General features: G+C 41.9%; 1 protein-coding gene across 1 annotated transcript in view; it reads right to left on the bottom strand.

The window, feature by feature from the left end:
• Nucleotides 1-16,691, bottom strand: part of T265_09493 (hypothetical protein) — a gene marked incomplete at both ends in the record, with an annotated part of 59,718 nt that overhangs the window by 3,275 nt on the left and 39,752 nt on the right. The gene's annotated exons all lie outside the window — the stretch shown is intronic.

Raw genomic sequence — 16,691 nt, 5'->3', positions numbered from 1 at the left:
CGTTGTCTGGCATTTAAATGGCGATATTTCCGATAGATCTGTTACAACCAGTTCAGTTCTAACTAACGTGTCACACGTCTTTAGTTCATACGAGTAAGTGAGGCATAGATGTCTAAGATAGCCAGTTGCTCTGATCCAAATTGAGACAGAAAGTTAGAATTATGAAGGGAGAACTAGGGCTAAATTTTGTCTCTGGCCATTTTTGAATCTACCGCATACTTATCAGAGACAGAGAGTTGAAATCTTAACCAGATATTCATTCAGAATGAAATTGAGTCCATAATGGCACTGTAACAGCTTACACAGGAATGCGGGTTTTGGAGGATTTTGAAACAAAAATACAGAGGTGATTCAGCTTGATGATGAACACTGTCCAGCAAATGGGGATACTGTTTTTTCATTCCCCAAACACAATGCACAACCCAGTGCGCCCACCTGATGCTTGCTGACACTGACGTCAGTATAATTTTGCTCTATTTTGTGGGTCCAGATGAAATTTCTGCCAGAGCCAACCGGAACCGAGAAAATGAAAAAACGAATCGTGTGGCAAAATCAAATGGTGTAAACTAACAGTGTTATGCCTCCCAGTTTAAGACGGTGTTCTTCAACAACCAGTCCAAATAAGCTGACACTGACGTCAGTATAATTTTGCTCCATTTTGTGGGACCATTTTGTGTGAGACACCGCGAAAGTACGTTGATGACTGGGATATAGCCGTACTCTCCGATCTGACATGGAAAATACCAGTTAAACGCACATGAGATTGAACCCTACACACTAGGCACTGAGCAGCCGGTTAGGGATTGACTTTATTTGGATGATTCAGACATGAATTTGCGTTCAGTAAATTGCATGTTGAGGACGTTTGTTAGAATACACTTCGTGAACACACGAATTTCTTGGGTAACTGTTGTACAGGCAAACTAATTTTGCGGAATGTGTTTAAGATTACTTGGATGGTCTTTAACTGCATCCCATCGACTGTCCTAGTTCTGGTTGCACTTGTAACATCTGAACCTACTGCGAAGACTTTGTTACATTTTAAATCCGACTGGACCATTTCAGCTGAATTTAGTCTCCTCTCAAAACCAACTTAGTGTACAAATAAATGTATTTGTTAAAAACTGTCCATTTCGGGTTCAATTGAAACATGAGGGCAAGGGAGAAGCTAGTGAACTAAAAGGATGGTTGTCGAAGAGATTTCGGCAACCCTACGAGCAGTGTATCACGTTTGGAAGAAAACCTTTATATTTTTACAGACTGTTTTTGAATATGTTTGAACACGACTGTTACACAGCTGTTATATGCTTACTGTTTCATTTGGAGCAATCGTCTGATTTTGCCAAGACCATCACTGCGGAACTGGCTTTCATAGTTTTGCGACGGTTGTCATAAACACCAGTGCCGAGCTTTACACCAAATTTAGCAAGGTACTGAAACTATACCGACCCCATTCCTTGTTCCGAAAGATTTGTTGCAAAATCTGAGCGGAGAAGATATCTGAAATTATGTTTCTGGTGTGCTGTTAGAGATGGTGACTGGGGGACTATTCAGCGACTATTGAACATCAATGCACACTTAGGTCTCTATGATGAAGTTGGTTGCATCTCATAGTTTAACAAATCTCATTTGGACGAAATGAACTAATGGCTGTCTTACTCTGCTGATGTGGCTTGTCACGGTTTTAGACAGCATGTTTATTCTACTATTTACCGAGAAAAACTGTTGCGTACATTTACTTTGGCTGAAAGCCCACTTATATGTACTTCTCAAAGCTGGAAGCTCATGAGGTCGCATGTCAAGACCATCGACCAGTGCCAGTCTTGATTGTCAGTTTGGTCCATGAGAAGCGAAAGTCATCCATCAGGAGAGCTAACCTTGTAGGTTTACGTCAAGTAAATCATTGTACCATTCTCAGTGCTAAAAAGCTTTCGACGGCATTATGCGTACACAAACGCAAGAACAACTAAGTGTGTTGTGATCTCGCATTTTAAATGAGTGCTTTTGTTGCCGCGTTGCTAAACGCCACAGATACCGGCATGATAAGTCAGCTTTCGGATAAAAACTGTGTTGATAGTGGTAGGGAAAAATTTGGTCAGTTAGGGGGAAAATTAAGTTCTGGATATATGTTATGTTATGTTCTGGATACACACTCCAGAAAATGTTATTTTTTCTACAGAGTTTACACAGAGCAATGCTAGGCAGTTTTGTTTTCCACGATGTACAGCACACCAGAACTATATGCAACTATCGCTGAGAGCTCCCAAAGTACTACTGCTTTATACTGAACAGTAAAACAATTTCCACAAGCTGTTTGAATGCATAAGCAGCACTACAATCACTTGGAGCACTCACAACGACTACTTGTTCATTTCTTCTAGCACGTTTGCGTTCTGGATACTTTTCTAAAGAGTCGCTGTATTTTGTTGCATTAAAATGTTGCGGATTTGACATACTGTAATTACAGTAGTTTCTGCACGACGCCAAGCAGCAAAAGCCGTTTGATGGCTGTAAAAAATAATAGGCTGTGCGCCTACCAAGGGCCGTTTTCCCGTCTACAAGTTATCACCGAACGTCGCGTCGGTAAGTTCACTTTTCTGAATACACGTACTCGTCTTAGCGTCCACATTATTTGTTCAACCAAACTGCAGTCAGTGGTAGATATATTAACAAACCAGAATATATAGCTTATCAACAGTTGGAGTTTATCAGGATTGTTGTTAAACACCATCCAGGAAATAAATGGATCTACCAGGAGGGACGGCCACCGACCGGGGACTGAAGTTATTGCCACAGACATGGATACTGGTCATGAAAACTGAACACTACCCATTTTGCAAGTTAAACCTGAACCGCCTAAATGCGTGATGTCCTGCTCATATATCAAGCAGATATGAACAGTATTTGATGAGTTCTACAGTCATCTTCTTTAGTCAGGCAAAACAGAATTTTACAGCGAGGCAACTATCCTAGTAAGGCATGGTGAAAGTTTGCTGACGATTAAGGAAAGAAGAGTGCTGTCGATTCAGATTCACTTATATCGGGTATTTTATTTACTAGTGCTCATCCTATGAAAGGGTAAGATTATCAAATTGGTGGTTTGGTTTCGTCCTGTTTGCTCTTCTCACAGTGTGCCGACGTACTGTACATAAAGCATGATTACATTATGATATGTTTGATGATCATAAAAGATTTTGCACTCTACTCAGGAGTTGGACGAGTTTACGGAATCTGAAAACGATAGGTATCTGCTCCGACGACCAGATAGGTGTCTGAACAGAAATGGAATTTCAGTGGGTGTTCATACGGCGAAATGAACAAAAATGTGCGAGAATTAGCACTATTACGCAACAGAATATTAGTATGACTACCACTGAGATTCAACGATCGGTGCATACACCGAGCCTATCACATTGTCTGGATGGATAACATGAGTGTTGTCCACATTGGAATTAGAACTGTGTGCTTAACTGAATATCTAAAGAAAATGTAGTTTGTGCAAGCCCGATGCATACAAGATTGAGTGCCGTTACTCCGCTCTTCTCTCTGGTTCTATTGCTTTAAATATCTGTAGGGAGTGAGTTAAGCAGTTGAAAACAGTGTTGCTGTAGACTATCGATTTGACCAAATCGGCGTGTGCAAAGAAGGGCTTGTTGGTGTCAGGCCATGTTGGCGAAACACTGTCAATACAAGCGAACGCTGAAAAATGGCACACTTGAACCATCAGCAACATCACTGTATTGTTTTGTTCCAAAGGATGCGTCAAAAACTTTGAGAACCAGAAACTTTCTCAACTGATTGCGGAGGGATCCGTGTCCTAGAAAATAACCTGTGTTAGAAGCAATCAATGTAGCAAAAAATGGTCGTGTCGCAGATATCTTTCTGAAGAGCTTCTCAGGAAGTGATATATCTGGTCGATTTTACATATTAGTAGTGTGTATAATGAACCCATCAAGCGGCTAGATTTGCCAGAAGCCTCAATTCAAGCCATTGGTAGGTTCCCAGTATTTTGGCAAGGGGTAGCTGTAAATTTAGGAATATAGAAGCATGTTGTGAAGCGGGCATGAGGTCGTCTTTGTGAAAAACATCAAAATAAAGTTTTTGCGCCAGCTTTTTGTTGTTACTCCTTTCGTGAATTTCGGCAAACAGCCAAAAATTACCAACTTACAAAGCTGTTTTCTGTATCATTTACTGTGGTTTGACTCACCATTATTGCCAGTAGGTGCGCGGAACAAGTAAGAAATGTGTCATTTTCTGAGAATGAGGCTGGTTTCCAAACATGAAGTTTCGAAACAAAAGCCAATAATCAGCTTTTGTAGCCGGTCGTTCTAAAGTAAATAGGCTGCAACTTTATCGTGATATTTTCTTGCAATATTTTGTCTGCATTATATTTCTTCGGCCTGCCTGGTTTTGTTCTGATAGACAGGTGAGAAGTTTGCTAGTAAGGTGCAGTTTGCCGTTTCATGTGTGGTCACGCTGTGCACACACACACAACTACAGACGTTTGAACATAAATCTGGTTAGCTCTTGCTTATTGAGAAATGTAACATTTGTTCTACACGTACACACAATTGTGCCTTATGAAGGATACAGAAAAAACAGTAAACAGCAAAAACCTTGCTTCACAACTCATCGTAAAAGCCGAAGTGGCGCGTTTGAGACAAGTTTCACTTATATTCAAATTATACAACAAACGACCTTTTCATGTGACTTTTTTTGAGGGAAATATAATGATTGAAGTATATAAGACTTGAATGTTTACGCAGTTTTCTTTTGTTTTTGCGGGCAGTTGCTAAATATTTTCAAGTATTTGAGTAATAAGATGGTTTGTTTACTAGAGTTAGAGAATATCTGGAAAAAATACACCTAAGAGGGGTGAATAACAGGCAGGGAATTTTGTGCCCCTTTTCAACATTTGCTATTCTACATGGTTCGTTGCCCAGGACGCCAACGGGAGCATGAAGAGGTATAATTCGGTCACTTAAAGATTCTGGCTCGATGCTGACATAGGATGTTTTTCGGGCACTGTTCGACAACCGACTCTGACGGTAGCTATGAACAATACTGAATTATTCTTAGTTCTGTACTGAAACGGCTCTTCCATATTGACGAAGAGAAACGATCGCTACATAAATGAGTGGACTTTCAGCTGCATTCAACCGTAAGCCTGGTGAACCATGAATTTGTTACATATTTAATATCGCCAGTTACAAAGCCTTTGTATGGCATTTCTAATTTGCACTAGTGAAGAAAACACGTGTTTTTAGTTTAATCTATTTGTGAATGTGAGTCGAAGTTTTAGAGCGGCTAAAATGAACCGTGATCAGTGACGTTTCACTGTGTTGTATTCCACAGATTGTAATATGGAACCGACAGTAAGAAAATGCAAAGGCGTCCGGTCATAAAGAAACACCGTTGGTACACTTTGTTACACTAAGGAGTACGTCGCGGTGATTGGTCAGCATGTTTTTTGTCCAATAATCTCTCACGTGAACACAACTGATCATTTTGCACATCTCGTGTAACTTCGGCCTTGTTCTGTAACCTTGCCAGCTAGGTCATCCGTAGATGCTGAATGGAATACCAGAGTTTGCTTCGCCATGGCCTGATCACTAATGAGCTATAGATCTTGCCTTTTTATCGAGTTGGATGAGAACAAGTCACTCTGGCTATCTCGGACGGTGTCTGTGTGTATCAAGTACATCGTTCATTTTTGAAAATTAAATGGACAGAGCAGTAGGCCAAAGATCATTATACAATCACAACCAACAAGTTGCTGTCAGTCCGATTATCTTTACTGTCACGATGTGAATGTGGTGGATTTAATCGTTGGCAGTTTTGGAGCCCAGCTGCTAAACACCAAGACAGCAAAAGTCAAGGAACCACCACATACTTTCACAAATTTTCCCAGAGGTTACACTGGCTTGAGCATAAATTCTCGGCCAACCAAGTACACCAGTTTTCAGTCGAAAAATAAAATAACAGCGTCATCGTCATCATTGTCAGCTGCAATAATCGCGTACTCATCGTACAGTGGTTGTAGCTGCCATAGTTCCGTTCACCGATGTTTCGGAGGGTAGGGAGCTGCGCATTGCAGGTGGGAGCTGATAAATTAGTACGTAAATACAGCAGTGTAGATGGACTGTTAAGTGGGGGGTTGGGAAGGGAGTTATGCATTGAAGGCAATAGCTTGGATGCACGAGCGCCATTGAGGGCGCGAATGGGCCACGTTTGACAATGTCTCTAGCCGTTGATGTGGCCCGAAATGCAATAACAGCAACAATGGAAACAAAAGAATTTCTCTTTGGGACAGGACCAAATAATGCCATTTTAACGTGGAAGGTTTTAGCATGAAACTAACATTGTCATAAGAAAAATTGCAAGGATTCCTTATCTCTTCAAGAGGCTCTAATTTTCCCCCTGAAACAACTACTAATAGTGAAATGTTTATGGTAGCCCTTATTGCGAGTGGTTCGCATTAAATTCTGTGCCTAAATTTTTCAACAAATTTATTAGTTTTATTGTCCTGATATAAAATAACGCCAGAATTTGAACAAAACACAGTTTGGACTTCAGCTTTGGGCTCTCTTTCAGCTGCATTCAACCGTAAGCCTGGTGAACCATGAATTTGTTACATATTTAATATCGCCAGTTACAAAGCCTTTGTATGGCATTTCTAATTTGCACTAGTGAAGAAAACACGTGTTTTTAGTTTAATCTATTTGTGAATGTGAGTCGAAGTTTTAGAGCGGCTAAAATGAACCGTGATCAGTGACGTTTCACTGTGTTGTATTCCACAGATTGTAATATGGAACCGACAGTAAGAAAATGCAAAGGCGTCCGGTCATAAAGAAACACCGTTGGTACACTTTGTTACACTAAGGAGTACGTCGCGGTGATTGGTCAGCATGTTTTTTGTCCAATAATCTCTCACGTGAACACAACTGATCATTTTGCACATCTCGTGTAACTTCGGCCTTGTTCTGTAACCTTGCCAGCTAGGTCATCCGTAGATGCTGAATGGAATACCAGAGTTTGCTTCGCCATGGCCTGATCACTAATGAGCTATAGATCTTGCCTTTTTATCGAGTTGGATGAGAACAAGTCACTCTGGCTATCTCGGACGGTGTCTGTGTGTATCAAGTACATCGTTCATTTTTGAAAATTAAATGGACAGAGCAGTAGGCCAAAGATCATTATACAATCACAACCAACAAGTTGCTGTCAGTCCGATTATCTTTACTGTCACGATGTGAATGTGGTGGATTTAATCGTTGGCAGTTTTGGAGCCCAGCTGCTAAACACCAAGACAGCAAAAGTCAAGGAACCACCACATACTTTCACAAATTTTCCCAGAGGTTACACTGGCTTGAGCATAAATTCTCGGCCAACCAAGTACACCAGTTTTCAGTCGAAAAATAAAATAACAGCGTCATCGTCATCATTGTCAGCTGCAATAATCGCGTACTCATCGTACAGTGGTTGTAGCTGCCATAGTTCCGTTCACCGATGTTTCGGAGGGTAGGGAGCTGCGCATTGCAGGTGGGAGCTGATAAATTAGTACGTAAATACAGCAGTGTAGATGGACTGTTAAGTGGGGGGTTGGGAAGGGAGTTATGCATTGAAGGCAATAGCTTGGATGCACGAGCGCCATTGAGGGCGCGAATGGGCCACGTTTGACAATGTCTCTAGCCGTTGATGTGGCCCGAAATGCAATAACAGCAACAATGGAAACAAAAGAATTTCTCTTTGGGACAGGACCAAATAATGCCATTTTAACGTGGAAGGTTTTAGCATGAAACTAACATTGTCATAAGAAAAATTGCAAGGATTCCTTATCTCTTCAAGAGGCTCTAATTTTCCCCCTGAAACAACTACTAATAGTGAAATGTTTATGGTAGCCCTTATTGCGAGTGGTTCGCATTAAATTCTGTGCCTAAATTTTTCAACAAATTTATTAGTTTTATTGTCCTGATATAAAATAACGCCAGAATTTGAACAAAACACAGTTTGGACTTCAGCTTTGGGCTCTCAACACATCAGCATCCATGAATTTAGGTTCACCCTAGAATACAGTCATGGTGCATGGTAGTGGTTGGGTTGGCATGCTAACCAGTTGCAACAATTCTAGCCTGAGTTGATTACATACGTGCTTTCCAAAAGGCGTAAGATTACTGTATCCACTGAAAGGGGGATAGGTGCAGCTGCAGTACAACACCAATGTATACTGAAAAAGAATACCTGTGTTGCTCAAGATAGTGGGAATCAGAGATTTTCTGAGGATAGTTGTGGGCACTTGTGCACAGCGTGCTACTCGCAGAAACAAAGTTGAGTTGCAAATTTTGGGAGCTGTAAACCTGACTTTACAATTCACTGATCATAATGACATGCAAACGATTTCTCGTCTCGCGTGATTTGCTACTGCAAATCAGACCTCTCTCTCGAATGTGTCGTTAGGTGAATGGGAACAGGATCACTATGACAAGGGCTGTTAGCTGTATGATCTTTTCTTTGTTTGGTTAAAACACGGTGACAGAATCATTACCAAGGCCGACTTCGAACTACTTAAGTACACTTATGCTCGAGCCACTAAGTTTACAGGATGTGCGTCAGTCAGCTTGATATAAACCACAGCCACCGAAGTAATTTTGCTCCGCAGCAAAATCCAAAGACATCAATGATTCGGAATCGGTAGCCCATATCATTTCACAAAGCAAAATATCCTGTAGCGGATTACTTGCATTATCAAATAATATCTTGTTGGCCCATGTTATGGGCTTGATAGTACTATAGAAGTTTACCTAGAGGCTCGAGGCCTCAGCCTATAAAACCCCGATAGTTTTAGGCTTTCCTTGATCTCCTCTATTCCTGGGAGAAGAACTGATAACATTTTTCGAATCTGCATTGAAGAATTCTTGTCCTGACTAACGCTAACAGTGTGTCTTGTTAACTGAATTATTATTTATTCAACAGTTCGCAATACTAAGTCTGGTAGCATAGATTTTACAATGAGAGAAACAGAAATTTTGCCAACCCTTTCGGACCAAGAAGGAATTTTTATTGCAGACGTGCAAACACACAATTATGCAGACCGTTGTGTTATACTTTGGTCAGTGAGAAGCTCTGGTTTATTCTGAACTCCCGCAAACGACATTGTCAACAAACTACACATTGGGCTCATATGGATGTTGTTTGAGCTAGAGACTCGGGGGAGATACGTCCTCGTCGTTGCTTCTCCTTGGCATGATATGCAGTATGAAGGCATCCCCGAGGCTTCGATGCGAAGGTCGTCAATGTGGTTTTACTTATCTTTGAAATAAGCAGTATGGAGCGATTGTTAGGAATTTACAAAGATCGCACAACCGGGAAAAAAGGACGCCCTTCTGCGAATAGCTGTTTATTGGCCCACGTGGACTAAGCGGCTACACGATATAAGTCACGAAAGTAAATTTCTTCCTTGCACAGCGGTTTGGAAAAGTGAACATTTTGATGCGTCTTTTTAAGCTTTCCTGAACGTTAGCTGAATACTAAACACTATGAACAAGCGCTGAAAATTGGTTCCATCACATGCGGAGCTTTGACACTTGACCGGAGACTCATCTTTCATCAGTGATTTACACCAGTTGCACGCTGTTTGGGGCTAGTCAATTAAGCGTATTCCACGGAAGCTGAAAATTTACAACTTTGTCTTAAAAACAGTTTGATCTATTGTCTGATCATTAGCCCATATGCGTGAGGAAATTGTTGAAGACTGGTTGGAGTCCTTCGCAGTCAACAACAGAGATAGTCTTCCGCATAATGTGCAGTACAATCAACCGCATATTATGCGAAGTAATATAAGTTTGACACTGCTTACAAAAGACTCTCTTTAATCTCAGTTTTCAGAAACTTCGTCGAGCATATGAACTCAGAGGGTAACATTTGACCAGAGTATTGTTCGTCAGCAACTGATTTCCTCAGCTTTCGTACGACATCTTCAACTCTACTTATGCTGTTCCAGGGATATCCAATTCAGGCAAGCATACCTAAATTACAATAACAGGTTAAGGCGAGTGAAGGTTAACACAAGATTAGTATGCTATCTCTGCTTTATGCTTTTGTGGTCTCTTCTAAGTCAAGTTCACCGCCTTATAAGTCTCGCTGCAGATAGCCTAAACAAGTCAGCTAAAAGAATGGGATGATAACTAGAGCGAACCGTTTCACGGGGAAATAAATTAATGGTGTTTTGAAATCCTCAAGATTGAGTTCAAGCTAATCGCAATCGAGTCTTATTTCAATGCTACCGTATGTAAAACCATGGAGAACAGGTGGCTGAAGTTTTCGTCGTACAAAACTAAATAATAACCAAGACCGAAAAAGACTCAGGGCGGTAAAATTTTAGGCGTAGGAAGGCTTTTTAAGTGTAGTTTGTGTTCAAACAAATGGCCCACGAGAAATTGCGGGGTATTACACAAAAAGTGACGTCTGGCACAACCCTAAGCGTCGCATCACACTAACCTGTACTGACCGGAGAACTGCGACTGGTCGCCGGAATGCTCAACGTGTGTGGCGTTGCATCGGTGTGAGTAACTATTCCTTTCAGCATCACATAGTGCTGTTTCCTCCTCCGCACTAGATTTCACAAAATCGGACTCTGCCGGTTGCTTTTAAAAGGTTGAGTTGATGAGCAACAAAGATCAGCCCTGATGGGGTGCGCCTGTTCGTAATATCTGTGACGGCTTTGTGTCCTCTGGCTAACATGCAAAGCACATCGGTACCTTTAATTCGGCGTACTGGACAGTTCGGTTTATCCTGGAAGTCAGTTTTTTATGCTGTTCCGGCCCGGAGACGACGAGGGACGTTTCAGCAACGGGCACGCTGGAAGTCGATGTGGTCCAGTCCGTACACATATCGCCACAGCAAATGAAGTTCGTGAGATACGCATTGAAAGTTAGATGCAGAAGTGACGAATATATCAATAACTCTTATGAAAAACGGATTTTCAGAAAAGTTTGTGATAAAGTGCATGAATAAGCCTTTCAAAACGAAGCTGGAATCCTCTCAGTCCCGGAAGTACTCATCCACATCGTGCGGCCGTTCAGAGGTGACAGTGCTTCTGAAGCAATCAAGCGTAAATTGATGACTTCAGTTAGAAGAGTTTTCAATGCTGCCTTATTAGGGATCCACGTCATTAGTGGTCGTTTGTTGAGAACAAAGACCAATGAGGAGTTACCCGTGCACGACTCTCCCGTGGTAATGTATTTGCGAGTGTGCATCAAGCTACGTCAATTGGATGACTCGATACTTATCTTAAGGACTAGCTGGGCGCACGCCCTCAGTGTAACGGGACAAAGGAAATACGCGACTGAGGTGGCTGTAGTTCACCTGACCGACAGGGCTCAATCCGGCTGTGCCGTTCAACGAGTGTATCGAGTGTCGCCAATTTGTTCCAAGTCCATTACAAAAATGAACTCGCTACAACAGACGTGATCAGCTACCCCATACACGTTTGCCACGTCCCGTGGAATCATTGACCCTGCCCTAACCGACCGACCGAGTCTTTTATTTAACTCCAGTTGAGTGACTTAAAAACACCTAAGCCACTTTTCTGCATATATTTTAACCGCGAATTCCATTTATAACTGTGTCTGTCAGTCAAGTCTCTATCGAAAACGGTTGTTCAGAATACCCGGTGTTATGCAACAACAATAGAGATCCAGAGCCTGAGTAATGTGATTCAAGCAGATTAGTTCACTGGCCGCGGGTGATTTACAGATCAAAGGTGGGTTAGCTATTGTCGAAAACTGGACCAAGCACAAAGAAAATGCGCATGGTTGAAAATTTCAACTGCACTCAATTCCAAACAATTCTTTGGGACAGCTAAAGTTCTCCATCGTAACTAACAGTCTTTGGGACACATAAGGCCGTTTTTAATCGTAGATACTTATGAACTTGACTCAACTTTATATGTTAAGCTAATTTGTGGAACTACAAAACAGCGCCAAGTAATTAGTTTGTCACTGTATCCAACAGACGGATACCCACAACTTGGTAATAATATGATACCTTCACTTTAAACCTTGGATGATACTTTACGCTTTCACTTCATAAAATATTTTCATGTCCAGAAGGTCGTCGTCCATGCCATAATTAGTCGAATAAATCTGCACTTTTTCTGGCTTGCATGGAACGTGTGCGTCATAGTTTTTGAAAACGCACTTGTCGAATGTGTAAGTGATTGCACTCTCCACCAGCAACGCATTTGTGTCAGTCGCTAATCCATTGGACCATTATTCAAGTTTGCCTGATAAGGCTATGATAAGTTACATCAAGAATCTGTACACCATCAGTCTACCCACATTGTGGCTAAACCCACTCACCTAGTCTACCCCTGTTCCCACTCTTAGCGGCCTGTTCCGGTTGCACGCACGAGGAGGAGGTATCCATGGTCGCCTTACAGCCTCTTTGCAGCACAGTGACTATTTAGTGATTCCGTTTATCACTATTGCTCCTTATTGATCCAGGTGTCACACTCCAACTCAGGGGCTTGCTTTTAACGGGTATGGCTTGAGAAAACCAGTTGAATCACATTTTAAACGCACTACTTTCACCCGTATATTGGGAGCCTTACACTTCGCACATCTTGGGCACTGCAGACGTGGACAGAAAAGACCTAATCTTGAAATCGAGTTTGACAGGGGTGGAGAGGGCTGTTGGCGCACTTACGATTGAGAACGCACTGAACTAGGTCCTTCGCTGTGTTACGGTGAAACTAGATGGAGCCGGATGGATCAGGACTAAGGCAAATTATGACATGAAGTAGCTGCTGTTATACGCGTATTTATTGAGGCAATTCACGCTTATTCCACTTTGTCTAAGACGTTCATGTTTAATCACACTAAATAAGTGACAAGTTGTTTAACTGTTCTTCCTGCATCAGTAAAATGTATCTAGTAATTTATAATATTGTAGCTGCACACGGTAATTTACACAATAAGAGTAGACAGTTATACACAACCGATGGCTGCTGGATTCGTTGTCCCTGGGATTTCTGGAAATACATGAGTTCCAGTTTATATATCCCAGATTTCATTGAGACACACCGTAAAGGACTTTCATCCTTTTTAGTAACGATCAACGATGCATATCTAACCATTCGACGACTTTCCTCTCGGTAATCTAACATTAGACCGTTTGCCACGACTGGCTGCTCTCTCTTGTGACAAGTTGGCAACCAGGCAGGATGCGGCAATTAAGTCTCTAATCACAGACTTCGTGCCAAGTTGTGAACTGTTGAAGAGCTCCTTGGATAACGATCGGCCAGCCATTGGCCCAAGGATTTCCTTCTTTTTTTGAGAACACCACTTCCCGTCAGGGTTTGCGACGCATGCTTTTCAGGACTTCTTTTTAAAGGTGGAAAATTACTATCGTATTCAGTCTAGATCAGCAGGTGACCTGAAAATTTGGGTCACGGTGAGCAAACTCGAAGAATGCAAGGGTAAAGTGGCTCAAGTGATTAGAGTACGAATTTACTGACCAGAAGGTCTGTTGTTCGAACCCGACCTTTGCCTCTCGATTTTCATTTTTTAGGCTTGGGCATCCCAGCCCTCATGCTTTCTTCGGGTGGCGTGGCGATCAGGCACCGTAAGTGTGTTTCAGCCGAACGACTGACTGTTCTACAGCAGGATTTACTGTTGTAAAACCAGGCATCATGTGTATAGTCCTAGGTGCACTTCCCCAGTTTTTTAGCGCTCGTACATACGGGAACCCTCGGTTACCTTGCGCACAGCAACGGTTGCTGTCTCCAGTGATAAAACCACACATGTATTATTCACCTGTTTGCCTAATTAAAAAAACAACAATTTCAGCTTTTTTAAGATATAATCTCCCATTAGTTAGTCATTCAAATGTTCGCACGTGACGTTAAACGAAGCTTATTGCGTTAGTTTATTTGCTCCGTAACTCTGATGTACAGTTCCATTACAATGGTATTTGATATATCGTTATCCTGGACTTTTGTCGTCAGTGGAACTCCGCAAACATTGTTTGCACTGCATAACCCGCTAAACCGAATTTAATTCGCTGTCCAGTATCCGGCACTTAAACCGACTCACACTGGCTGCCCCAACAATGCTTAACTTCTCGCAGGTAGATGATCACAATTTTGCTCACGCCGGAATCATTCAAATAATCATGCCCCACGTCATGTGATTTATAACCCTGACAAAACGCCGTTTTGTACCTGCTTCGTAATTAAACCATTATTGAACAAAATCTGAATAAATAAATGAATAAATTAAATGGGAATGTTGCATCATTGAATGAGGTAAGTTTTTAGCTTGCTACCATCTCCCGAACAGGTGGAAGGGTCCGTATCAGCATTGTTCAATCGAGACTGTGCACGTGAATCAGACGAGTTCATTTGTGGAAGTCCATTAAACGACTTATTGGGCGATTGACAGGAGTATCTGGTTGGATGGCTTTGAAGGCTACGGGTCCGTCAGGTGCAGCTGTACGATTCAGACATGAGGCGCGACTTTGAAGCTTGGTTTATACATACATTTTGCATAGCTGATTAGTGTTTTTCACGCATGAGGCCATACTTCACTTTCAGAGTTATGTAACCAGTGCTTATCTATAGGCTGGATGCAGATTCAAGCACTATGGATCCAACAAAATTTTAAGCTGCTGCTCTGGACCGGAACGATTAGGGGAATTTTGGGACCACTCCTTTTGCGAGCTACGATGATTGACACTGCTATCACATGTGTCTCTGCACTCTGGCATAAGCCTAAAATTAAGTGCTAGGTAACCGCATGCTCCAATGTTTGGAGCAAGTGCAGATCGTCAATGCGGTCTGTTTACAAAGGATGGCGTGATGTCGCATTAGGCTCCCGTTGTTCGCGAGTATCTTACTATATGAATATGGATGGCCGACACGATTTTCGTAACTAGATCACTTGGGATTCGTCTGACGCGGTCACCTAAAATCAACGGCATATGAGTACGGTAACTATAAGGAGTTAAATTCATAACACATGTCGTCAAATCTCTAGGAAGACTGGAAACTTTTCAGTTAAATGTGTGAGATGAGTCTTCTTGCTTTATGACTATGGTGTTAGAGGATGCTGACTTGATTATAGTGCCTGATAAATATCAGTCCCGTTTACCTACGGATGGGTGCCACCCGACTGCCTTTCGGGCCTTCCTGTCCTATCACGCAACAGCGCGTTCATTGTCGCTCAAGCAGCTATTCTACGTCTCGAAGTACCAGCTGATTGTGCAACCCGGTCTGCCCCAATCTGTAGGGTGCACTTATTTGCCAGCTGTGTCAGAGCTACCAGTAGAAAGGTGGGGGAAATTTCCCAATAAATGGCACTGCTGTAACGAAAACAATCTTGTCTTCAAAAGTATACTTGACGCTGGTATGAAGCAAACGATATAACAAAGATCACCAAGGTGTATTTTGAATGAAATGCAAGCGCTTATTATTATCTAACATGTGAACAAGAAATACTGATTAGGAATTAGGTATCACGAACTATGACTGACCAGTTTGTTCAAGATAAGTGTTTAACACAATATTCCTCAGCAATTTCACATATTTTTGGGCATACTAGCTTTTTAACTTGAAACGTCCAAAAAAGATTCTGACACACGTTAGAGGTGAAAAAAAAACATGCTCCAAAGAACAGCGGACTGATTAGTTTGAAGAAAAAGCTATCAATTTAGACTCAACAAAAACTTCAAAACGCGCTTAGCCTTTTTCTGAAGCGGTGGAAAACGCGCTAAAATGTATGAATATATAACCAAGAGCTTTCGAAATTCGGGCTTTATGCTTAATATTGTGAAAAAAAGCCGCACTTTCTGTAATTTTAAATCAGTTGACTGATTGTAAGTGTTAACCTCCTCACTGATTTGAATGCTGTCCGGTACCTTGTATTCTCCAAAAAGACTCCACAAATCCAAAACATCCATGGTGAGATATAGAGTTTCCAGTGACCTACCAAGTACTGTTGAGCTTCACGTGTTCAACAGTTTCTATTCTGCTAGCGAGATATATTGGTAGCTCAGATAGCTTAGATGGTTGTGCATAACCAATAACCCATCAATACGTACCACTATGCCCCCTAACAACGCACTGATGATTTAATCTCTATTGGTGACGAAACGTTTGCAATTAAATTGCCCAGCTCATCCAACAAAGTAACGTCCAGTTACTGTTTTCTGGCTGACCCAAAAGGGATTTTATACTGTTCTTAATAGATAAAGGAGGGGTTTCATGGCCACTTTCTTTGGGCTCAATTTCTAGGCCAAAATCCTCTTTCAGTCGCTCAACAAACACAAATGTATTAGAATGCACACTCACATGACTCTCGTTTGAACAATCGTCCTTCTCACCTGGCGCAATCATTCCGGTGAATCCAAAGAGGGGTAAGCACTGGACTCTAGTTTTGCCCTTATTCTCATCAACAGTGCATATCCAGTGGAGGTGCCGGCCGCAAGTCTGATTTGTGAGGCGAGTGCAAACATCCTCACCTGTTCGGACGTAAAAATTCGGATGAGTGCAGCGTGTGCTGGTGGAGTGGTGGGAAAACGCTCACCCCGCCTGTCAGATGCACGGAGTACAAACCCCAGTACCGCCAAGGATATGCATTACTGATGAACTCTAATAAGAGCGAAACTCAAGCCCACTGTTCCCCCCTTTGGTG

This window comes from Opisthorchis viverrini (genome assembly GCF_000715545.1).
Source record: "Opisthorchis viverrini unplaced genomic scaffold opera_v5_278, whole genome shotgun sequence".
Lineage (NCBI taxonomy): Eukaryota > Metazoa > Platyhelminthes > Trematoda > Opisthorchiida > Opisthorchiidae > Opisthorchis > Opisthorchis viverrini.
The sequence above is the reverse complement of the archived record's forward strand: the minus strand, read 5'-3'. Positions and strand labels throughout refer to the sequence as shown.